Source organism: Malaclemys terrapin, chromosome 10 (assembly GCF_027887155.1).
Source record: "Malaclemys terrapin pileata isolate rMalTer1 chromosome 10, rMalTer1.hap1, whole genome shotgun sequence".
NCBI lineage: Eukaryota > Metazoa > Chordata > Testudines > Emydidae > Malaclemys > Malaclemys terrapin.
The window spans coordinates 17,231,747-17,256,672 of NC_071514.1; the positions used below are offsets into that span (position 1 = coordinate 17,231,747).

Here is a 24,926-nt window from a genome sequence, read left to right on the forward strand (position 1 = left end):
GGGGGAAGTGAAATCCAACAATACAAAGTACAAACTCATGTCACTGAGGACAGCTGTGCAAAATAAAATTAGTAATGCTTTCATTGGTCAGAGCACATGCTGAAATAGCTAAAGAACCCAGCCAGAAATAATTATGCTTTTGTTGTAAGACCTCATCAGACTTCACTTAGCTGGAAAGAGCTCTACAGTTCAGTCCTTCACTCGGCTCCTATAACCAAGTGTCACTTAGTCACATTTATCCCTTCAGGCATGACATTTAAGAAGGTATCATTGCATTCAGGACATAACGTTCTTTATTGGTTTTCATCTAATTGTACAATTGAGTCTATACAGTAACTAAGGCATCTCACTATCAATTCATTGATTTATCAACCAGACACGCTCTGTGATTAGAAACAATAATGAAGTCACCACACTGATAAGAAAAATTATTAATTTAGCATATTTGCCACTTTAATAGGCCAGTTTTCTAGCATATTTTATCTTACTTATGTCCTGGAAATGTATTCCTTACTGGGCTTGGTCTATGTGATATTAATTTTAAATTGATTTTTTTAAATGTATTTTGCTTGGGTACACACAAACAGGATTTTAAGCAAGACTGTTCCTTTAACAGATTGTCTTAAACTGGCTCTGCTGTGTAGCACTATTACTTCTTTTTTTTATCATCCGCAGCTGCCTCCCAATGGATTTCACACAGGGGATGTAACAGCCGTCTCTTGAGTCCAACAGAACTGACAAACTACCTATTTAGTTTACTGAGGCTCCATGCAGAGTGACTCCCAGAACCTCCTAATCTTTACAACCAGCATCTCTTTTGAAAAGGTGCAGAGAGTTTGTTTCCATATGTTCATGATTCTTCGATACTGCTGTTCTTACCAACTAGTAAATGAATGCCTCCAGCTAGCAGTAACATTTCTATCAATGTAACAGCCCAGCCCACAGGGATCTAATTTACTGAAACTGGTTAAGTGCTACACAAACATCATCTAGAGAGATTAATTGGCTGTTAAAGTTTGATTGCTTTGCAATCCCTTGGTGATGGTTTGAAAATGAAAAAGTGATCTTTTGTCATGATGTAAATACCTTGAGGTATAGCATATGCATGGGCTTTGTGTACATTTTCTAAACACAGCAAGTCTTCTGTGGGGAGGAAGCCATGACCTATTTATTTAGACTGAAATTTAGTTAGTTATATTAATTATGGATTACATTTTCCTGCAGTTTATTTAGGAGTAAAGTCTTCCCAGGCTGCAATTAATTCAAATTAAAATACATTTATGCTGATCATTAAAACAATTTGTTGCAGACAAGTTTCCATTTGATCACTTCCCAACGTCGGCAGTCAAGATAACTGCCAATTATCCCTCCTAATAAATACTTTAAAACAGGTACACCAACTCTTGGACGCTTTCCACTCCATGCAGGCTCCTTGATATTATTTGTGGTAATCCAAGTGCTAGGGAGGAGAGGGAGGATTTGTAGCTGCTTATTGGACTATTCTGCCCTTCCTTTCCACCCCGAAATCCATCGCCAGTCTGCGCCCTGAAACATACGAGGAGACCCTAGTGTAGGAGCTGTCTAGGACTATTCCCTTCCTGATCTGAGCACAGACCTGGGAAGAATAGCTTCTCAAACGATACTATAGTATCTCCCACTTGAGCAGAAAGCATAAGATTGGACTTCTCAGGACTGCATCTCACTACGTAGCTCTACGAAAGAGAGGCCTTCCCCACCCCTTTAACTGAAGTAAAAATCAACATCTTATATTGATTATATTTCAGTACGGTGGAACTGAAAGGTATTAAACAACTTTTGCTTATATATTCTCTCTTTTTTAAGAGTGACAAAAGACCAGCAAATTAGAATACTACAATATGTAACCAGCCCTGTCTGCCCGCTACAACCACCAGAGTTAATAATATGCCAGGCTCGGTTGGGACCACAGGATCCATGAGATTAAAGAGTGGAAATACTGGAAGAAATTAATACAGGGCACGAAAAGATCTATTTAGAAGAAAATATTCACAGGCTTTTGTGATGTGTTGTTTTTTTTTTTGTTTAATTCCCTCAAGAGATTAAACAACACTTGTTCCCCACTGTAATGGGGAAAATCCAGTCTGATTTCCATTCAGCTAGCACAAATGCAAATTACTGATTTCAGTGAATTGAGAGAGACTAAAGGGAGTCCTCCATTGGCTGACCAGAGGGATCATTTTCTCCTAACACTTTGGGTTTCAAGTCCAAAGTGAAGTATACTCTTATCCCTCCTCCCCTCTCCCCCCCCCACACTTGGGCAGTCCCCACCCTAGTCAGGAAAGAGTTTGACCTTCTCCAGGTGCAATCAACCTCAACCCAGTTTGGTTTGTCAAGCCTGAAGATGGGTGGGTCCTTAAAAGGGAGGATCCCTGCGCAGAGCAGGGTAGCACTCCGAAGGAGTAGGACTGCAACTTAGAGCTCCCTGGCCTCTGGAAGCTGGGGTTGCTGACCAGGGCGTCACTTGAGAGCCTTGACCTCTCACACCCCCTGAGAAAGGAGAAGGCTGGTACTTTTCCTTCCGCCCCCCGCCTTTGGTTTCCCAAAGGCCTAGGACTCTGCTTTTTGTGGGTTATAGAAGCGTACTGACTTTTTGTTGGACTACTTTAACTTCCCCCTGCGAGACTGCTGCTACCCTGAACAGCACAGCTGGTTGGCTGTGCCGTAGACTCAAAAAGGAGCAGCACCCACCCTCTCTCCAAGGAGGCACTAGAGAGCTATAGCCTAATATACCTCCTTCCAGTTAACTCTAGCAACTCCTTTGGTGGGATACCAGGGACTGAGAAACAAGAATAAGGGATACAGTCTCTTGCCAAAGAACTTGCTGGTACAGCAACTATATATTAAGGTGGAAATTTCTTCCAATAATCCATCAATTTTATTTTCCAGAACAGCAAATGAGGAATTCATATAAAACAGAAATAGTTATAAAAATATGGCCAGCATAACACATCCCCCAATGTTGCAAGAAGAAATGGGGATTGAAGGCTTTTTGAAGCTTTTAATCAGACTTTAATATATATATATATATATAAAAAAATAAAAACAAACACACACACACACACACACACACACAGTTTAAGAGATTCCTGAGGTCTAGGATGTGACTAACATGTAACGCCTTCATTTAAAAGTGTCAAGTAACATACTGGAAAACTTTAGACTACACTGTTTGATGTCATTCCTCTGGAAAGTCTTAGAGGCTGTTTTAAAGTTTAAGTGAATTTTAATGGACCAAACGAGGAAACATTTGGAAAATAGTTTGATTAACCCTTTACCTGCTGCAGTCGCAGTAAATCCCATTGGCAGGCTTCAAAGGAAAGCCAGCATGGTTCCCCAAGTTTATTGAAACTTCTAAGATTAAACTTTTGAAAAGGTAAATGGAGATGAGGAGATGGTATTACATAGTATTATGTAGGGTGTTTGCAGTGCAAGTCCCATGGCTCTTAATAGGAGCTAAACAAGCAAAATCTGTGAGTACTCCCTTGAAAATGCTTAAGTTTTGTAAAGCAGTTAACCAAATGCTGTATTACTTTCATTCTGAACATGCAAACTGTCATGGAAAACTGGCCCAGGGTGTTAGATTCAGGAAGCAAATCAGAGCCCTAAATGAGCCTTACACACTGGAAAGAGGCATTAGTGAGAGCTCCTGGGATCACCGTTGGAACCCTAGCATTTATTTATGTACTGTAATTGTCTTTGACAACACTATAGAACACAAGGGTTTCAATGCTAGAGATCAATGAAAAGACACAGCAAATAATGAGGCCTCCCCCATTGCAATTAGATACAGAAGATTCAGATCATTTAAATTCCTGCTCGTAAATTGCAAGATGCAGTTCACTTAAGGTGCTATAAATAGGAAGAAAGGCTTAACAGGAGATAGTCAGGCAACATATATAAAGGGAAAGATCCTAGAGCATACTGTCCAGGAAAGATATATTTTCAAATGAACATAAAGATGTTCCCAAAATGCAGTACCCAATATGCATAGTTGCAGTAAAGGCGGCAGACAGCTGCAGTTCTAGAGACCTATAGCATAAAAAAGTATTGGCATTCTCATTCTCTGCTGGTTAGATTACAAGGCATAGTATGGCCCTGATCAAATAGCTTTGACAGGAAATAGTTGCTGTTAAAGGCGTATGGAGGAGATCCATCCAACTGATACCCAAGACTTAAGATTTAGAATAAAACTGAGGAAATTGGGATCCTTTCCAGCAGAGGAAGGAAACACTTCTATTGCTCCCCTTAAAGTTTTTGAGTATAATGTGAGAGAATTTGACCATGCTGAAAACGGTGAGCAAACATAGCTATACTCGTTTTTAAATAATCCAATAGGCACTGGCTGTATTTACCTGTGGTTATGCTCTCCAGCTATTGTGTCAGATTAACTCAAGATTTTTTTGAAATTGTAAGCTCCATGTATAGCTGTGTGGCGGAGTCAGTGCCTGCAATACTATCTGGCCACCAAATTGCACAGTACCCATTCTGTAGAAGAATACAGCAAATGCCACCTGTATTCTTTTTCTTTATCCACAACACCAAAGGCATCACCTTTTACCTGCAGGGACCCCAAAACACCAAACAAGAATCCTTTGTTCACCATATTCCCTACGGTGGCAGCTTGTTGAACTGACCTGCTGCTGCATTGAGGACTGCGATTCTAACATCAAAGCAGGGTGGGGAAGGATATTTGTGTGGAGGGTGCAAGCTCATTTGGACCATTTTAAGGTAAAATTTGAGATGTGTCTTGGGCAGTTATGAGTTCTCTCTTCCCCCTCTCCCCCCAAATTTTTATATGCTAACCAAAGGAGGAGCCAATTTCATGAGTACTGTTCATAACATGCAGCTCAGCAAATTTGGGTGGGGAATCACTGCTATGTGAGATGCCATCAATGGACAGGGGGAGGACAGAATTCATTCCAAAGAAATGGGAAGCCAAGTCCTTAAGGAGATTGCACTTTAGTGCGTGAATGTACTTGCCCTCTGTTGGTTTTTTATAGCATGCTCATAACAACCATGGTATCCAACTACTTCATTTTGCAGTGGTAACTCTGGAACTTCAACCATTGTTTGGTATGTTTTCCAGGACCCTTCCCAATAGGCCACCTCATTACAGATGCGGAGGCAGGGGAGCAGTTTTTTTCCCAACAAATGTGTATGCTGCATGATGAATGGACTGGTAGTGGTGTAATGAGAGTGCAAAACTATTGTCCTTGCACACGGGAAAAACTCCTCACCTTCCATAAATTAACCACATCTTTTGGTATTGCACTAGGCCAGCTATAAAAGCATATTGTACAATGGGTTTTTATATGAAATTTGCAGTGCTGGTTAGTGTGCCCCACCTTTTGCATGGAACACAAATGCCAAACTGTGCTGCCAAAATATCCATAAATCAGCCTTTAAAGCCACTCTCTCATTACAAAGTCTCTGTAATGTGGCATTCTGAGCATTGTGTGTTTATTGTGTGTCAGTGATTCCTGATAATTTTGTTTCCATTTATGAGTTGATACTGCACACCATATTCTTCATAGTGATATTATGATACAATTATGGAATAATTATGATGCATATATACAAGATAGGTCATGTAGGATGTCATTGGAAAAGTTATGATTTGCTGATTATCCTATTTGTATGCATGTATCATTTTTGTATCTGAAGTTATAAATACTGACTATGTATCTGTACTTCAAATGTAGCTACACCTTGGTAACGCCATTAGACAAGATGCGTTCAGTCTAGATAGTGGGTGGGGAAGGGCCTATTCAAGGTAATGGGCCATTAGGAAAAAACAATAGGCCTTAGGAGAAGTTTATCCCCCACCTGGTGAGCCTTCCTGAGAATGCTACAGATAGCCTGTGAGTAATGGTTTCTATAACTCTACAACAGGGGTCGGCAATGTTCGGCACGCGGCTCGCCAGGGTAAGCACCCTCGCAGGCCGGGCCAGTTTATTTACCTGCTGACGCGGCAGGTTCGGCCGATCATGGTCCCCACTGGCCGCGGTTCGCCGTCCCGGGCCAATGGGGGCGACGGGAAGCCACAGCCAGCACATCCCTCACCCACGCCGCTTCTCGCCACCCCCATTGGCCCGGCGAACTGCGGCCAGTGGGGGCCACGATCGGCCGAACCTGCCGCGTCAGCAGGTAAATAAACTGGCCCGGCCTGCGAGGGTGCTTACCCTGGCGAGCCATGTGCCAAACATTGCCGACCCCTGCTCTACAAGGACATGTGACCAGGCCACATGACGCTGGACTCCATCTTGGGATGTCAGTATTTTTCCACTAACTGGCCTGGGAAACAAGCTTTGAAACAAAGACTTCCTGCTATATAAGGCGGGGAGTGACATCATCTGGGGTTCTTCACTCCCCACACAAGACAACTCCTAGAAACACCTGAGGAACAAAGACTGAACTGGGGGAAGTGCTAGACCCAGGCTGAAGGGATTCCAAGCTGAAAAGCAAGTGTAGCTTGTGCCTTAATCTACAAGTCTGCCTGTACCATCAATTAGGGTGAGAATCTGCTATTCATATCCAATTTATTATATTAAGCATAGGTTGTTGTTTTGTTTATTTGCTAGGTAATCTAGTTTGATATCACTAATAATCACTTCAATTCTATCTTTTGTAGTTAATGTTTTTATGTTTGAATCCAAGCCAGTGAGCGCTGGGTGGGAGGGGGAAATCACTGCTTGGTTACCACAAGTGTGCATTGTTGTCTTCACTTTGAGGGAGAGGTGGACCGGGTATTAAATCCATATACTGGCCAGATTCAACCAGGGCAGGAAATACTGCTCTGGGATCATAGGCTGGAAATCTGGTGGTTAGATAGCCTGCATGTAACTACAGCTGGGCCTGTACTTACCTCTGTGAATGCTGGTGAAAGTGCAGGCCAGAGGGCTTTGCAGCTTGTCACAGCAGTACAGTGTGAGTGGGAGCCCAGGTTGGTGGATCAGAGGGCTCAGTGGTACCCTAGTTCCAGGTGTCACCGCCGGGGGGAACCAGTCACACAAATAAAAATATTTTTCTAAGTGCCAGTGCTACAAACTACTTGAATCTGCAAGTCAAGGTGAAGTCTTTTTTCCTGCTTCATCAGCAATCAAGTTTCTGTAAATTTAGTTCTGCCCTCACTAATACATGTATCACTACATTATCTTCAAATGTTGCCAGTCCTGACTGGGGCATTTAAGTGCTGCAATACAATTAATAAATAATAATAATATGAATAATGCCCCCTATGCATTCCCATTGTGGTCAGTGGGGGCACTGTGTAGATAATTTGTCAGTGAGTTTGCATATTTCCTAATGAGGACAAAAACTGCATTTTCTTGACCATCTACCCCCTGTCCATGTGATTGCAGTTGTATAAAATCATAGATTTGTATTTTCTGGTGTATTATGAAAGGACAGTATTGTCAACTTATTGCGAGGGGTCTCCAATGCTAATTTTGAACACACTTTCAGAGCAGGAGCACTCAATAGGGTGTTGGGGTCTGAGCAATTCTCCAAGCCAATTCCACCTCTCATGTTTGACTTCAAGAGAAAATTAGGTTTATAAAACCTCTGAGGAAAAATAATTAAGTATTAAAGAAAAATTCCCCTGAATTTCCACTGCAGGATCCAGATGACTTTGGGTTTGCTTGTTTTATGTTCCCATACCATAGAAAACAAGGGGTAGCATTCAGCATTTATCCAGAGACTGTCCTGTGTAGCATTTTGTAGGACACATACTGTGTCTTAAAGTACTTCAGGAATTAATAAAGGGAAAAAGAATGAGTTTTTCCAAATTAAAACTAAAAAAAAAATTGGAAATTTCCACTCATTTCCCATCAGCAGCCCTAATTCTCACCAGGATTTTTAATATAACGGCACTGATCTCATTCACACACCTGAGGACAAGCACAGAAAGTCTTAGAACCACCAATTTCATTCAACACTGTCAATAGCAAGAACAGCTCTACTCCGTCCGTGCCAACTCTAAGTCTAGGAAATTCTTATTTTATCCAGACTCTCTCACCCATTCTGAAGTGAGTGTTCAAGGAACCTGACATTTGTAATGAAAATGGATTCAAGCACTTCTAGGATCATTTCAGAAGAAGCTTTCCAGAAATAACCCTGAGACCATTAGGGTTATGTTTCTACTCACCACTTTTAGATGTAAGAGATTGGTCCTTTAGCGCCAGCAGAGCAGAGATCTCTAATGAAATATTTCATGCCAGACAGCAGGTATTCGTCTCTTACCACATATAGCATTTATTGTAGTTACTAAAGGAACAGCTGTAATACATTTGACACTATTTATGCAGCATGTTTGGGAGTTCAGAGAGCAATAATGCAGGCTTCCAGGTAATTGATCTTTGCTTTTATTATCTTGTTTTCACTAGACAGCTGTAAAAGACTGACTGATATTGTACTTAGCATAATGTCTAATTTATTCACATTGATTCTACTGAATATTGCAACACTTCTAATATGTCACTCTGAAGAATTCAAGGGCCTATATTCTTTATCCCTAGGTACATTTCAACTGTCTACTTACATTTTCACTATTAAAAAAAACTAACAAAAAACAGGAACTCTCGGGAGGCTGGTTAATGAGATCGTAAGGTCTACAATTGCTTTTAAATTCTATATAGGCACCTCAAGTGATTGCTGTGATTTCTTCAAGGACATGAATAGCATTTAAATCTACTTAACATAAGATTTATTTCATCAGAATGTCTGATTAAAAGCATGCCCTTTCCCTTAACTACTAAAAAGTTTAAAAAGGAACCAACAGTTCTGAAGAACAATACAGGACATTCACTCAGTGGACTCCATTCGTGAAAAAATTTAATCAGTATCTCTTGGACCATCATTGTACTATTTAAGGATGTATTAGCGTTCCCATTATAAATCTGGATACTCAAAGTTTAATACTGCAGCCAAATTACATCCAAGTACAATTTGACACAAAAACAACATGAATATGAACTGGATCTTTTTAAACAACCGCTTGAAAACATTTTAAAAACAGTTTTTTCTTTAGTTGCCATACACCAAAAACTAAAGCATTGCAGTCAAGGTTTTTAAAAATCAATTTGCCCAATAAGTAGTTAACATTTTGAGAGACAAGGAGGGTGAGGTAAAATCTTTTATTCGACCAGCTTCTGTTGAGAGACAAGATTTCGCGCTTACAAAGAGAGCTTTTTTGGGGGTCTGGGAAACTTAACATTTTGATGCAATTTAAACTGAACTCTATGAGTACCATTATTATACGAGCTCTTGTCTTGACTACAATGATTCTGCGTAGCTCAAAAGCTTGTCTCTTTCACAAGAAGAAGTTGGTCCAATAAAAGAGTACCTCATCCACCTTGTTTTCTAGAGTACACTATCCAAAACATCATGGTCTTGATTCACCACTGCATTAGTCCAGTTTTACACCAGATGTAATGCTCAGAGTACAAGTCTTCCCACTTACTTTTGTTGATCTCTTGAAGGGTTGCTTCAGGTAGGTACAACTGTATGCTAGTTTACTGCAAACAGAACTCATTCATTTCCCATAGTTGACTTTTTTAATAGAAAATTCTCAAACATCTTTTATACTGTATATTTCATTCAGGTTCCAAATGTTTGAAATCGTATTTTATGGATACATTCAAAATAGAAAGTATGCTTAAGTTTGCAGATGATACCAAACTGGGAGGGATTGCAACTGCTTTGGAGAATCTGGTCATAATTCAAAATGATCTGGACAAACTGGAGAAATGGTCTGAGGTAAACAGGATGAAGTTTAATAAAGACAAATGTAAAGTGCTCCACTTAGGAAGAAACAATCAGTTTCATACACAAAGAATGGGAAGAGATGGTCTAGGCAGGAGTTCGGCAGAAAGGGAGCTAGGGGTTATAGTGGACCACAAGCTAAATATGAGTCAACAGTGTGATGCTGTTGCAAAAAAAGCAAACATGATTCTGGGATGCATTAACAAGCGTATTGTGAGCAAGACACGAGAAGTCATTCTTCTGCTCAACTCTGCGCTGGTTAGGCCTCAACTGGAGTATTGTGTCCAATTCTGGACACCACATTTCAAGAAAGATGTGGAAAAATTGGAGAGGGTCCAGAGAAGACCAACAAGAATGATTAAAGGTCTAGAGAACATGATCTGTGAAGGAAGGCTGAAAGAATTGGGTTTGTTTAGTTTGGAAAAGAGAAGACTGAGAGGGGACATGATAGCAGTTTTCAGGTATCTAAAAGGGTGTCATAAGGAGGAAGGAGAAAACTTGTTCATCTCAGCCTCTAAGGACAGAACAAGAAGCAATGGGCTTAAACTGCAGCAAGGGACGTCTAGGTTGGCTATTAGGAAAAAGTTCCTAACTGTCAGGGTGGTTAAACACTGGAATAAATTGCCTGGGGAGGTTGTGGAATCTCCATCTCTGGAGATATTTAAGAGTAGGTTAGATAAATGTTTATCAGGGATGGTCTAGACAGTATTTGGTCCTGCCATCAGGGTAGGGGACTGGACTCGACCTCTCGAGGTCCCTTCCAGTCCTAGAATCTATGAATCAGATCTTCCCCTCACCCCACATGGGAAACTTTATTGGAGTACAGGCAGATGGAAAACCTATAAAGAGACTCTGCACACACAGAAATGACAGCATCTTACTAATAGCTCTCAACTTTTACAAATATTTAAGTTGAGAAATTTTCCTCACCAGCACTAAAACACAAGGACATGGGTGTGGCTGTAACAGAGAAAACTGCCATCTGGCACAAAAGTAAGCCATTAGAGAACACAGAACATTGCCAATTTACCTCCATCTTCCTTCCTTATTCCCCTTCACTACTCCCATCCTATCCTCAACCACACTCTGTTTCATTATCCTAGTGAAGATTTGTGTTCTCATGCTCTCAGGAGCTTCACCAATGCACACTATACTTAGGGGCATGAGAAAGAAACAATACACTTGGGGCCTGATCCAAAGCCTACTGAGGTCAATGGGCTTGGATACATCCCTGGCGCTACTAAGTTTGAAGACTGACAACCAAAAGGCATTCCTGCAGTCAGACTACCCATGGATATTCATAGTTAAAGGAGCACATGTTGAAGAGGGTAGCCCGCAGAACAGAAAATACAAAGTGAGGACATGTTGAGTGTAGATCACAGGGAAATTCTAGTACAATGGATCTGGGGCTGTGGATAATGATTCAGATGTCCATCAACTGCACCTCTCAATGCTCAGCTGAGCTCAAGTTCTGAACCTTGTGAAGTTTGTTCATCATTCTTCTGAACCCTATGGACCCATCCATCATTAGTAAAAACAAGCAAGCTGTGCATGGGAAGGAAGCAACCTGCCCTTTCATGAACATACAGGCATCTTCAGCTTCAGTGCAAAGTACAGTTTGTAGAATTGTTCTAGCCCCAAACCACTAGTAAAAAAGAACTGGAATTGTTAAAAAATGGATTTGTCATGACAAAAAAAAAATATTAGTGAGCTTTTTTCCAGCTTGAAAAAATTGTATTCATTAAAATAGGCAGAGTCACCCAATCAGCGACATATGTCTGGAAGTTTATGTACTGTTGCAAATAGCCCAGTGTGCAATTTAGGGGAAGGAGAAAAAACTGAGACAGGTCTCCAAAGTGTAGCCAGTTTGAAAACTGAGTAACATTTAGTCTCTGTTTAGTTTTAACAAGGGATATGAATGTTTTTAAATCAGTATTTCTCTTCCTGGGTTTGGGAATAGGGGTCAAATGCAAAAAAAATTATCTGCTTATTCTGAGTAATCATGGTGTATGATTGCTCAGATCTTTCCTGGGAAATATTGTATCTACATGGCCTGTTTGTTCAATTTTTTCTGTTTACCATTTTAGTTTTTAATGTTTGCACAAAACCAAAAACATTTTTTCTTAGGGGTTTGCCTGATGGTGCTGCTTTATCTCCATCTGAACTCAATCTTTTCCAGAGCAGTTTGTTCTAATATCACAATGAGGATTGGTGGCAGCACAGCTCATGCAGAAGAGAGCAGTGAAAGAGTTAATTTATACATGTTAAATGTCTGCAATCAGCATTAGCCACAGAACTTCAGCGGTTTTCTTTTGTTTGTATTAGTTCTTGTATTTTTATTATGTGGCAAAGGTGCCTAGAGGCCTAGATTGGAGGTTTTTTAATATATGTTTTGCGTAACTGAAAAAACAAAACAAAAAGCAATTAGAGTGATGAGAAAAAGAGGAAGAGTTACTTATGTTGGCTGGAAGTGAATTAGTAATACATCCTTTCATTTAATTTTTAAAAAAAATATGTACCATGGTTTCTTGTAACAACAGCAGGCTTCAAAAAAGGTTTGGAGATTCAGTTCAGGAGAGGAACCCAAAAGCTCAGCTGATTATTCAGTCTTCTGCAAAACAGGGCTGGAAATCTCATGAGAAGAAGCTTGACTGAGATTTCTGCTATTTCCACTTAGGCCTGAACATTTCATATTAAAAAAGCAACCTCTTTGCTTTTCAGGAAACTGGCTATTTTCTGGTGCCAGCCAGACCCCATAAAATGATGAAAAGAAGAGAGTTAGCCAAACTCAAAGGTAAAAGGGAGTTGAAAATAGCAAGTGTAACCCATACACCTCCTGGGTGTGGTGCTCTGTCCCCTCTATTGGGACCGAGATGACTTAGAAATTAATGAGTCGTCTCTACAGCCTCAGGTAAGGCCATGTGGCTTTTAGCTCATGCAATAGAGGCTCCTGCACTAAGCTCCAGAGATGCCAGGTTTGCTCCTGCCCAACAACAACCTGTGTCTGTCAGTGTTACACAAGCTTTGGTGAAACTCTATCTTCAGAACCGAGAGAATATTTTCAATATCTTTCCATTCATATTTGCTTCAATTAAAAAAAAAAAAGGAATTCACTTACCTTGTTGTCAAACCGTGTGCGTTCCCTTTCAGGACTACTCTAGTGAATGAGTTTATTGGCAGGCATATTAGCAGGAACAGTAGATTTTAACCAAAAATTAGAAGACATGTGACCTTTGTGTTTAATCATAGTTAAACAAATGTTCTGTTTCAAATACAGCCAATGGACTGTTTGCAAAAAATACACAGCTGAAGATTTATCTGTAGACATTTGGAAAATAAACTTCAAATGACAAATAAGAAAATTGTAAATTGTTTGCAAACAATCCCCAAAAGAGGCTAAGTAATAAAATTATTTAGAGATTATTCCTGAGCTCTTGTAATTTTATTCAAACTATTTTTTCCATCACTTGTCTGAGGCATTACCTCTTTCATAGCAGCAAAGAAAAAGCAATTTGTGCAGGTCTGAGAGCAATATTTCTTTCTCCAAGATTCAAGCTTTTGTGGCTCTGTCAATCAAAGCAAGTCAAACCAGTATGCCAACATGAATGTTCCTCCCCAGCCATCTGCTAAGCAGTCAGTAGTAATATCTGACCATCTTTGCAGAGTAAACCAATACTAGAGATAAAAAAAGAAGAGAGTTAGGTCCACAACTACAGTAGAAAAAAAAATCAAAATGATAAGTCTGATGCTAGAGACTAACATGCCCTCTAAGGCCCCGACCAGTAATTCCATTAAAGTCAACGAAACAACGGAAGCTCATAGATAAGCGTGCGAGCGCGTGCAGGTCAGGGCCTAATTCTTGTGCATGTTGTGTGTGGTTGCAAGGGACAAAACTCCCAGAACTCAGGTTGTGGAAAGGAGCTCTCAAGTCCCTTCCTTTTCCACCTCAGCCAGTGGCCCAGAAAGTAGTCAGGAAAAGTGAGTCCCTGAGCTCTGTGGCCAGATCTCCCCTAAGTATCTATCCATGTGATGTACCTGCCAAAAGGGACTGGTCTCACATGTTCCTGGCTTATGGGGAACCCTAGCTGACAAATTATTCTGTACTTTTTTCTTCCAAAATAATAATAAAAAAAGTTAATCGACAGCTTCCTCAGCATTTACAAAACACACTCCTCATAGTCTGCTTCCAGTGCTCTTGGCCTGCCATAATTTAAAGGCAGATAATGGAGATAAAAATCCACTACCCTGATCTGATTTGTTTAAATACCATGTGTGATGCTGGTAAAATCAAGTGCCAGCACTGGCCAAGGCCGTAGGCATTAGCTAACAACTGAAACTCATACTGGAAACCCAACCAGCTCACCTGTATGTTAGTTTTGTTCAAAATAGGTATTAGTCTTATAAGAATGTATTTAGTATTTAGGCTATGAAATACTTCTAAGTTGCTGCATGCCTTACTCTCACTTGTAATGCCTATAGTCCATGCTATAAAGGAAATGTGCAAGTTTTGCTTTATAACTTTGAATGTTTGATCTGAACTTGTGAACTCAGGAACGGGAATCATCCCGTTCCCCAGTCCATTCAGGAGGCCTATCAAGATTAAATGAGCCATTAAGGAACATCACAATACAAAGGACCAGTGAATGGCCCTATCGCACCATGGAAATGCTACATGCAAGGGACTCACAGATTGGAAGGCCAAATGTAAAAGAAAAAAGGTTCACAAGAAAATTCTTCATCTTTTTTCTGTTTGAACTCTCAGGGACAGAGATTAGATAATGTTTTCACCCAGAGAACCACAGGGTCAACCTGGGTCCGCCCTGAAAGACATTTTGAACAGACAGATTACTACATTGGTCACCTTTAGGAATCATTGATGGTAACTCATTTGTGCATATACATTTGCTTCCTTTAACCTGTAAATAGCTCATTCTTTCCTAGTTAATAAATCTTTAGATAGTTTATTACAGGATTGACTATAGGTGTTGTCTTTGGTGTAAGATCTAGGGTACCAATTGATCTGAGGTAAGTGACTGGTCTCTTGGGACTGGAAGCAACCTGAATATTTTGTGATTTTTAGTGAAAAATGGTCACTTACAACAAGTCCTGCTGCCTGGGTGACAAGAAAGAATGGAGAGCCTAAAGGGACTGTCTGTGACTTCATGGTAAGGCTGTTATAATGATCCAGGAGCTCACATTTGTTACTGGCTTGGTGAAATCTAATTATAGAACATACTGCCCTGTTTTTGACCGTTTGCCTTGAGATTGGCATTCACAATCATGAGCCATTCCAGACAGCATGACACCCTGTCCCTAGAATTATAGCCGGGCAAAGTCAAACCATTTAACAATTTATACATGGGGCTTCTGATTTTAACCAATGAACACCAATAAATAAAATCAGCCTTTATCCAATATATTCCTGAAAAATACAGGAAATGGTTATTTGCATTTAAGGGCTTGTCTACACAGAGCAGTTATGCAGCCTATGGCTGGCGTGATTTCTAAAGTGCACTAAGGTGTTGCACATTAATTGGTCTGTGTAGGCCCTGCTGGTGTGCTCTAAAGTATCCCTAATGTGCTTTAATATAGTGCTGTTTGAAACAGTACTACAATAAAAGCACATTAGGAAACATTAAAAAGATTACTTGTTACAGTATATGCTACTGTATTGAGTAATATAGAATATAAATTACAATATATTCAACGAGAAAGTCCCAAGCCCTCCTGATTTTTGGACAGACGACATAAGTGTTAACAATTGTTGAGCTTTATTGCCACAAACAAACAAAAAATGAAATTAATAAACCCTGAAAAACAGAAGTCCTGTTTACATATTACCTTTCATCCTGAAGGAACCCAAAGCACGCTACAGGCTGCATATATTATATACAGTATACATGCCACATACATACTAATAAAGTGCAGTCAACACGGAAGTAGAAAGCAATACCTAATCTGCACCAAGTGGTGAGGATTTGCAGGAATTTTTTAAAACTAGGTTCCTTCTTCCAGCCAGAGAGCCATCAGAAGCCAAATGGTATGAGTTTCCCCATTTGGGGATGAGCTCATTATTATTTCATTTTGCCAGTTCATGTGAATCAGAGGGAAAAGAATAAAGTAAAGCAGGTAAGTATCAGTTCCTTGTCTTATACTCTGTAATCAAATACAGTGACTTAAATGACTCATTTAATTCATTAAAAAGTGATTGATTGGTTTTATTTTCAGCAATTAGCATGGAAGTGCCAATAATATTTGTAATCATCTCATTTACTATCAAAATGCTGACTCCTGCCTCCAACCGGCCAACGATGCCAGCCTCCATCACCCCCTTGTTACATTGTAAAATATGCACCTTTCGTGCTTCTCTCCATACGTTTGGGAGGAGCTCCCTGTAAACATCCACAAAGCTACACTGACAGATGTTGGAAATAAATGCAATTCACCTGCACATCTATCAATGTGATATATGCCATCATGTGCCAGCAATGCCCCTCTGCCATGTACATTGGCCAAACTGGACAGTCTCTATGCAAAAGAATAAATGGACACAAATCTGACATCAAGAATGATAACATTCAAAAACCAGTAGGAGAAACTTCAATCTCCCTGGACACTCAATAACAGACTTAAGTAGCAATTCTTCAACAACAAAAAAAACTTCAAAAAAACCAGACTCCAACAAGAAACCGCAGAATTGGAATTAATTTGCAAACTGGACACCATCAAATTAGGCCTGAATAAAGACTGGAGTGGAAAATTCACTACAAAAACTAATTTCCCCCTGCTGATACTCACACCTTCTTGTTAACTCTTTGAAATTGGCCACCTTGCTTACATTGGCCTCATTAGGACCACAAAAACATGATTTCCACCCCTTCTTGTCAACTGTTGAGAATAACCCACTTCCACCTTAATTGAATTGGCTCGTTAGCACTCCACTTGGTAAGGCAACTCCCACCTATATGCTGTGTATTTATACCTCTCTACTGTATTTTCCACCCCATGCATCTGATGAAGTGGGTTTTAGCCCACGAAAGCTTATGCCCAAATAAATTTGTTAGCTTCTAAGGTGCCACAAGCACTCCTTGTATTTGCCAATACAGACTAACATGGCTACCACTCTGAAAAGTATTAACTTTGTGACTGTTACCTGTACCTTCATGGTCCTACTGTATCACTCTGCAAGAAAGAGTAACTAAAATCAGTTGGGAACGATTACTAGGAATTTTGTGGTGGATAAACAACTCCAGAGAATTACTATCCCTAGAAAGAATTGGTTCAGAAATTGGCTCAGATTGGGTCGCAGACAAAGGAAAGGCTTTTGGAATAAGAGGCTGAGTTTAAACTGACGAGGGGCCTTCATTTTGATCCAAGAAATAGACATTACTCTTTGACCAAGGGGATATGAGTTGGGGGGGCACACACCTTGTTGAAGGCCTGGAACCTGCCACACCCCCCATGTGGAAGTATGGTGACTTTTTGTATCTTTCATACGAGTTTAGACCTGTTATTTTATGTTTTCTCTGCAAGGCTTTTATGTTTTAGTAGCTGAAAGCCCGTGCTATCACATGGGTGACGTGTGTAAGAATGCTGAAAATAGCTGTGAACTTTAAAAAATATAGATGGGGACAGACTGCAAGTCTCAGTGACGCTTGAGCAGGATGATATTCTCAACAAAAGGAGCTCTCCACCATTTTGTAGCAGTTTCTGTCACTTCACACCAATTCAGACATTCTAGGCTTCAAAGTGATGTTCGGGGTTATTGTGCATACTGGTTAGGGTTACCATACGTCCGGATTTTCCCGGACATGTCCGGCTTTTGGGGGTTCAAATCCCCGTCCGGGGGGAAATCCCCAAAAGCCAGGCATGTCCGGGAAAATCGGGAGGGAGGGATGGAGGGCTCGGCCGGGGCCTCTTTGGCCGGGGCCGGTGCGGAGCCGGGCCGGGGTCGCGGGGCCGGGGGCATGGTGCCGGGCCGGGCGCGGTGCCGGGCGGGGAGCCAGGGGCGCGGTGCCGGGCCGGGGTAGCGGGGGGTGCGCCGGGCCGCGGGGCCGGGCAGGGAGCCGGTCCGGGGTAGCGGGGGGGGGGGTGCGCCGGGCGGTGGGGAGCCGGTCCGGGGTAGCGGGGGGTGCGCCGGGCGGTGGGGAGCCGGTCCGGGGTAGCGGGGGGGTGCGCCGGGCCGCGGGGCCGGGCAGGGAGCCGGTCCGGGGTAGCGGGGGGGGGGTGCGCCGGGCGGTGGGGAGCCGGTCCGGGGTAGCGGGGGGTGCACCGGGTGGTGGGGAGCCGGTCCGGGGTAGCGGGGGGGTGCGCCGGGCCGCGGGGCCGGGCAGGGAGCCGGTCCGGGGTAGCGGGGGGGGGGGTGCGCCGGGCGGTGGGGAGCCGGTCCGGGGTAGCGGGGGGTGCGCCGGGCGGTGGGGAGCCGGTCCGGGGTAGCGGGGGGGTGCGCCGGGTCGCGGGGCCGGGCAGGGAGCCGGTCCGGGGTAGCGGGGGGGGGGGGTGCGCCGGGCGGTGGGGAGCCGGTCCGGGGTAGCGGGGGGGGTGCGCCGGGCGGTGGGGAGCCGGTCCGGGGTAGCGGGGGGGTGCGCCGGGCCGCGGGGCCGGGCAGGGAGCCGGTCCGGGGTAGCGGGGGGGGGGGTGCGCCGGGCGGTGGGGAGCCGGTCCGGGGTAGCGGGGGGTGCGCCGGGCGGTGGGGAGCCGGTCCGGGGTAGCGGGGGGGTGCGCCGGGCCGCGGGGCCGGGCAGGGAGCCGGTCCGGGGTAGCGGGGGGTGCGCCGGGCGGTGGGGAGCCGGTCCGGGGTAGCGGGGGGGGGGGGTGCGCCGGGCGGTGGGGAGCCGGTCCGGGGTAGCGGGGGGTGCGCCGGGCGGTGGGGAGCCAGTCCGGGGTAGTGGGGGGGTGCGCCGGGCTGCGGGGCCGGGCGGGGAGCCGGTCCGGGGTAGCGTGCGCCGGGCCGCGGGGCTGGGCGGGGAGCCGGGGGTGCCCGGGGCCGCGAGCCGGTCCGGGGTAGCGGGAGGGGGGGTGCGCCGGGCGGCGGGGAGCCGGTCCGGGGTAGCGGGGGGGTGCGCCGGGCCACGGGGTCGCGGAGCCGGTCCCAACAGTGCTGGGCGGGCCGGGCCCGAGCTGACCCAGGCTGGAGCCGCCGGGGGCCAGCCTGGGCCGCGCCTCCTCCCCCCCACACCCCCCTTACCTGCTTCAGGCTTCCCGCGAATTAAATGTTCGCGGGAAGCAGGGGAGGGGGCGGAGACTTTGGGGAGGGGGAGGGGGCGGGGCTGGTGGCGGGGCTGGGGGCGGGGCCGGGGCCCCGTGGAGTGTCCTCCATTTGGAGGCACAAAATATGGTAACCCTAATACTGGTTGTGTTGTTGTACGGGCAGTTGTGCTGCAGGGGAGAGTTATGTGGATTTATGTGCGGTGACTGAGGGGCTATACATAGGGTGGTTGTGTTTGTGCCTTGGAGGGCGGGGGTTGCACTAGGAGATGTGTTGATTTGTGCAGGTGGCAATTAGATGCATGGTGTGGCAGTTAGGCCAAGTAATATACCATCTGTGTAGACTCATACAACCAATGAAATTGTTGCACTACAGCAAATTTGCATGCAAGAGTGGTGGGTTGGTTGAGTTACCTCTAATTATCACAGTGCTCTAGGACTCTTGGCGTGGCCTAGGGACATTCTATATTGTAGTTATATACACAGGTATACACAAGATGGCTGTTAACTGAAAAAGTGGACGATAAACCACAAAGTCCAGTGATGATTGAAACTGGTGATACTCTGAACAAATCTTTTTTTTAAAAAAGCTCTCATCCATGCTTTATAGCTCTTTTCCTTGCTTCACGCTGACTCAGACTTTCTACATTTCAGATTATAAAATTCAAGGACTATCAGATTAATGTACTTGACTTTGAAAGACTTGTTTGGCTACTTGTAACCAGTAGCATACACTGTTCATAGCCTTTAAGAGAAAGCAAAGAGCTAATCACAGAGAATTGCAAATCTGCAGCTTAAAACCCCAGCCAGGAGGGAGAGAGAGATGTGGGTCCCTGCCCAGAAAGCAATTGTGGCTATAGGCTTAAGACCCAAGAGGGAATTCCATGAGCAGACTACAGAAGGGGTCAGAAGTGCAGTTACCCTGAAAGCTACTTCATTATCCTCCTTAAAATTCTCCTTTGCCAGCTGCCTACACAAAAAATGTTGACAATTGTTAGACTGCTGGTGCTTGGATACCACAGTCTTTCAAGTTGACTAATATTGTCCCATTGTTTCCTTGTACTTCTGCATTCATCTATTGTCTTATATTTATAAGCTTTTTGGAGTAGGAACTTTTATGTAGTGCTTGGACAGCACATAGCGCAATGCAGTCCTGGTCCAGGAGCAAGGCCACTAGGCACCATGTTGATGCTAGTATGAATGGTTTATAACAAGTAATTCTGGGGGCAACTAACTAATTTTGGACTTGTCTACACAGGACTTTAGTCCCCACCAGATGGGTGTAAATTTTAGTCTGTACTAGCATGTTGCACATTAAGTGGCCTGTGTAGATCCTGCTTGTATCACTGTCCTGTCACTCTGAAGACCTCAAAACGCTCTGCTGTTGTAGCTCCCTTGTCTGGATGCTTCCAGCCAGCATATAAGCATGCACTGAGTTAAGCTGCTCTGATTCCAGCTTCCAGCATCCTGCTTGTCACACTATTGCCATACTCTGGCCTGCACCAGCTTTGGTTATACCTGGCAAGATGACACACACACACCCTTCCCCCACCCCCCAACATTCTCCAGTCCTCAATTTTCCCCACACTAAGTGCTCTGCAATGCCCAACCCTCTTTTGGACCAGTCAGAGATATTAAGGTTTGTTTGTTACTTTAAAGATACAATACCCTGCAGCTTGCACATTTACTGGAGTTAACATTCACTTAAAACAGCACTGTTTAAAAATAAAACAAGTTTATCAACTAAACTGCTTTTAATCTAATCTAAAAGAGAAAGGATTTTAAATGAGTTCAAAAGTCTAAACATCAAATGGTTACAAGCAAATAAGAGTAAAAAAAAATGCGTTTTTAGAGGCTATGACCTAACAAAACAAGCTACAGGGTAATTCCTTTACCAACCTACCTTCCAGCAAGATGGCAGACCACTAGAGTGACCAGACAGGAAATATGAAAAATCAGGACAGGGAGGGATAGCTCAGTGGTTTGAGCATTGGCCTGCTAAACCCAGGGCTGTGAGCTCAATCCTTGAGGGGGCCACTTAAGGATCTGCGGCAAAATCAGTACTTGGTCCTGCTAGTGAAGGCAGGGGGCTGGACTCAATGACCTTTCTAGGTCCCTTCTAGTTCTAGGAGATAGGATATCTCCATTTATTATTTTTATTATATAAGAAAAAGATCCAAAAAATCAGGACTGTCCCTATAAAATCAGGACATCTGGTCACCCCCATGATCAGGATCTCCCAGAAAGTCTGAAGTGCTCTGGTCATTTGTCTTCTTAGGGGAAACATTATTTGGGGTTCTTTGCCCCTCTCTTATGGCCTAGTGAATCTTAGAAATGGATTCTTCTGAAGATTACCTCCCAAAGTAAAGTTCATTCAAGCTTGAGGAAAGCAATTGAGAGTCTGTTCATGAAGGAAGTTTAGTGCTGGTTTCTTTCTCCACTGATGTTTGCTAAAGTTCAAATTGATCTGTTTCCTGCAATCCCCTGCCCCTGCTGGCTTGATAGTCCCATTTACCTGCTGTGTAAATTGTATTCCTATTGTCTCTTAATGTACCTTGGAAATAGCTTCCACGTACCACACATTCCTTTGTCTACAGCGGGCTAACTTTAGCCCTGCACAGCAGAAACGCTTTGATAGCAATTTCCAATAGATTTGTAATTTTGAGTTTGTTCTCTGCATGTACACCACACACTATTAATGATCTGTATATTAGCTTTCTATTAATACTTTACATGACACCTTTTAGATACAGGTTATTACATTAGTGAGTTGGGGTACAGTGAACTGGTCAGGCCAGCTGATACTCACTACCAGATACCATTGATCCCTTGCTCTCTTGGACTGGGATGCTGTCAGGGTCACAGCCATGTACTGATTTTCATCAACTCTCATCTTATATTCCACATGCAGAACTAGCACACCTTTTCTACTTTTAATCACTTCTGCTATGTTTTAAAATTCAATATTTCAAGGGCAACACAAAGTGCCGATCCAAATTTCAAATGCTGCACAGTTTTGGAATGTGAGACAGGATGGTCCACTCACCACTAAGATAGCGCCTCCTCCTGGTCACTCTAGGGCGGGGGTAGGCAACCTATGCCATGCGTGCCAAAGGCAGCACACAAGCGGATTTTCAGTTGCACTCACACTGCGCTGCATTTTCATTTAATTTTAAATGAAACTTCTTAAACATTTTAAAAACCTTATTTATTTTACATACAACAATAGTTTAGTTATATATTATAGGCCTCTAGAAAGAGACCTTCTAAAAATGTTAAAATGTATGACTGGCACACAAAACCTTAAATTAGAGTGAATAAATGCAAAAAGAACAGGAGTACTTGTGGCACCTTAGAGACTAACAAATTTATTAGAGCATAAGCTTTCGTGGGCTACAGCCCACTTCTTCGGATGCATAGAATGGAACATATATTGAGGAGATATATATACACACATACAGAGAGCATGAACAGGTGGGAGTTGTCTTACCAACTCTGAGAGGCCAATTAAGTAAGAGAAAAAAAACTTTTGAAGTGATAATCAAGATAGCCCAGTACAGACAGTTTGATAAGAAGTGTGAGAATACTTACAAGGGGAAATAGATTCAATGTTTGTAATGACTCAGCACACCACTTCTGAAAGGTTGCGGACCTCTGCTCTAGGGAATAGCTCACAAGGGCAATACCCCTTCCTGTGGTTGAATGCCAACCTCCACCTTTCTCTCTGGGCCTGCAGCTCCTCTCTCTCTCTCTCTTCACAAGCTGCTGCTGCCTCTTCATGACTTGGCCCTCCAAACAGGTCACCAAATAGTTCCCCTTTCTAGGGTTGGACAGTCTCCTCCCCTCAAACAGGCTCAGCACCACTTCTCCAGTAGCTGGTTGGGGAATCCAAGCCCACCCTCCACTCCAAGTTCCAGCTAAAGGACCGTCTGGTCAGCAGTCAAGGTCTCTTCAACCCCATAGCTTTCTGCATTTCCCTGAGCCTTTTCCTAACCTTCTGGCTCTCCCTTCCTTCTCTAGATCTCCTCCTCCCAGGGAGCAACTGCAGGCTACATGTCTCTGCAACCTCCAAGCACTCCTTCTAGGGAGTGACTGCAGCCTTTCCCAGCCCCTCCACTTTCAGCTGCCTATTTTCTGTCTGTATAAGCCCAACTCAGCTCATTCCTCCCAAGCTGGGCTCCCTCACTCAGTCTGGGGATCACTTAGCCACCTAATTCCTCTCAGCTGTATCCTGTTGGGTTAATTAACCCCCTTCTTAGTCTTCATTAGCCCTTTCAGGGGAAGTGTGGGGTGATCACCCCATCACAGGGTATACAGAATCAGTTCAGCCTTGCCTCCAAACAAGTTTACCTTTTAGAATTTACTAGGAACTGTCAGATTTTCAAGAGAGTTCAGGCTCCCATCTTGACACTTCTGGCCAGATTTTCAAAAATGCCCAGCCGACAACATGCTGCACTCTTAAAAAATCTGGCCACTTATCTTGGTGCCTCAAAGGGAACTAAACTTATAAAAATATGGGCTGATTGTGGGTGCTGAGTCCTTTAGAAAATTCTGCCCACATTGCCTTATCTTCCAAATAAAAAGTTTAAAACCTATAAATGCTTGCACAGATGAACGCTGCAACAATTTAAGAGAAGGGCTATGCACTGTGCTGGACATTCTTTTACTAATTTTGCTTTGCACTTGGCTCAGTTCAGGGATGTGGTTTGCTCAGTTTCATAGGATCAAACATCAAAAAGTGGCTCTACAGGTAAATATGAATAAAGTCTGAGGAAAGAGGGTTGGGGGTTTTTGGGTTGTTTGTGTTTTGCTTCTTCCTTGTCCCAACTATATACGGTATAGCCTCCTCAAGTTTAAATAAAAGACTTACGTTTTACAGCAAGAGCAGGAGAAAGGAAGAGGAGGGAAACACAATATACTTAAACATCTGAAATCTTTGCTTCCTGTGCTAAAGGGAAGAGTGGCCCCAAAAGTAGAGTTTCTCCTTCACAAGCATTTTGCAGTAGTGACAAAGAGCAGATAAGTAACAGAGATAGCTAGCAGCAAGCATATTTCCTCCACAGCCTCTTGAGATCTCAAACCTCACTTCTTAATTACCAACCAATTAGTGAAAATAGAGAAGAGTGAGAGACAAGAATCAGACCCCCCCCTCCCCCCGATATAGATTTAAGAGCAACCTACCTAAATAAATGTTACTTCACTTGGAAAACAATTATATAGTCCTGCCAGTCACTCTGGTCTATTCCCACTGCACGGACTACTTCCAGCAACAATTACTTTAAAACTTTACAGCAGGTACTCTCCCTCATTGACAAATTCCCCCCATACAAGGGATTTACTTCTTCCTGCCCAGCACTGTGTTCCCAAACTTCCTTAAATAGTCTCCCCAAGCTGACACTCCTGTCCCCACTTACACTAAATATAAAGAGCTGGGGGGAAGGGGTAGTTGGGATTTGACCACTGCCAAGAACAGAAGGCATGAGCCACCCCACAAATCCTAGGGAATCAGCAGGAAGCCATCTGAAAATGGCTGGCATACTATAGCACTCCAGAGACCTGATGGGAGGGGAATAACACTACTGGTGCGGTGGTGGGACCCTGTTTTCCCAGCGGAGTGGAGAATATCACAACTGGCAATGTTTTCTGGCAGAAGTAGGGGTGCAGTAACACTAGAAAGGTGGTAGAAGTTTAGTTGATGAACAAGTTTTCCTCCTGCAGAACCCTAAGTTTCCAATAGGAATTCCTAACTTGAGAGGTCAGTGCTGTGTCAATACAGGTTCCCTATGGCTCATCTTTTGCAAGATAGCTTACTCAATACCAAGATCCTTTGCCATGTCAGTATGAGTTCAGCCTTTCCTCTTGGTTCATAACCCCGACTCTGTGATGAGAGGGTATCCAATGGATTGTTCAGTTTTTAA

General features: G+C 43.5%; 1 protein-coding gene across 8 annotated transcripts in view; it reads left to right on the top strand.

The window, feature by feature from the left end:
• LOC128843913 (uncharacterized) overlaps positions 1–24,926 on the top strand; it is a 59,377-nt gene that overhangs the window by 16,291 nt on the left and 18,160 nt on the right. For 3 of the 8 annotated variants that reach the window (XR_008446387.1, XM_054041048.1, XM_054041052.1), the window contains one exon: positions 676–825. The exons of 3 other annotated variants lie outside the window; for them this stretch is intronic. The gene's annotated coding sequence lies outside the window, so the exon portion shown is untranslated. Of the gene's footprint in view, positions 1–675; positions 826–4,603; positions 4,768–12,495; positions 12,596–24,926 lie in introns of those variants that run through there. 2 more of the 8 variants (XM_054041050.1, XM_054041054.1) reach the window with 2 other exon arrangements.